Genomic DNA, 1,259 nt, shown 5'->3' with positions numbered 1-1,259 from the left:
AATTTTATAAAATTCCATACACATGCTTCTATGTGTAAGTTGAAATTGAAAACAACCCAAAATATATATACTTTGATGACAATGGGAATTTTAGATAAGTCATAGAAATATGATGGGGACAAATGGTCTTTTAAATTGATTTTACTCTGACGTTAGAAAACAACCCAAAATATATATACTTTGATGAGAATGGGAATTTTAGATAAGTCATAGAAATATGATGGAGACAAACAGTCTTTTAACTTGATTTGACTGTGACATAAGATGTCATTCTTTTTATGCAAATCCTCAGCTTTTGAACAATAGCAGTGATTCTTATTCATGCTAAAATAAATTGTCTAGGGACAACCAATTGAAATCCTAAAAGTGATGTTTAGATGCACTAACATATTTATAGAGGTATAACCTTGTTTGCACTAAAATATACATCTTAAAACACATTGGTATTATGTATATAATACATGTAACATAAGTAGTTTGCTTCATTAAATAATACAAGGAAATACTCTGATATTTAATGGAAAAACTTGTTTATTATTATTGGAATTATTTTTTCCATACCTGATGTTGCTAGGTTAACCAGGTGAAACATTGTAATGAATATATGTTGCTCTTTTTATCCAGTAAAAAAAAATTCAATTTGTTCTGTTGATTAAGCACAATAGACTGATCTTAAATTCTTGTTAGTATTAAAACTAATTCTTTAAGGTGTAAGTAAAGTATAACTTATGATTGTTTAAATGGCTTTTGAAAATATTATATAAATACTTTATAAGATAATATTATAAAGAAACTTGTTGGCTGGATTATTATAGAATATAAAAGGAAATGGCATTGAGACTACCTACAATAAGTGTTATTGTAAATTTTGTTAAAGGTTTAAGCTTTCTATGACATAAGAGTATCAAATATTTTTTTACCCATGAAAACATACAAGAAAGACTGTGATTTTCTGCCAAATATTTACTTCATAAAGTGTTAAAAACCAAAATATAAGAATATCATATTTCATACCTGTTATCAAAATCTCTTCATTTTACCTTTACCTCAACTATGAATGTAAAGTGCTGTCAATTCTCATAAAAAAAAAGCATGTTGTTTGTCTTCCACTTGAGTATACAGACTTTAAGGCTAGAAAAATTACTTAATTTTAAAGTTCTGTGTTCCTGTTATTGTGAGACATTACAGAAAGTAGTAATAATGTGGAATATTCTTGTCCAGTTACTATGGATTGTAATCAAAGTTGTTGTTTTTTAACT

This window comes from Limulus polyphemus, unplaced genomic scaffold (genome assembly GCF_000517525.1).
Source record: "Limulus polyphemus unplaced genomic scaffold, Limulus_polyphemus-2.1.2 Scaffold1396, whole genome shotgun sequence".
NCBI lineage: Eukaryota > Metazoa > Arthropoda > Merostomata > Xiphosura > Limulidae > Limulus > Limulus polyphemus.
This window is presented reverse-complemented; position numbering follows the sequence as displayed.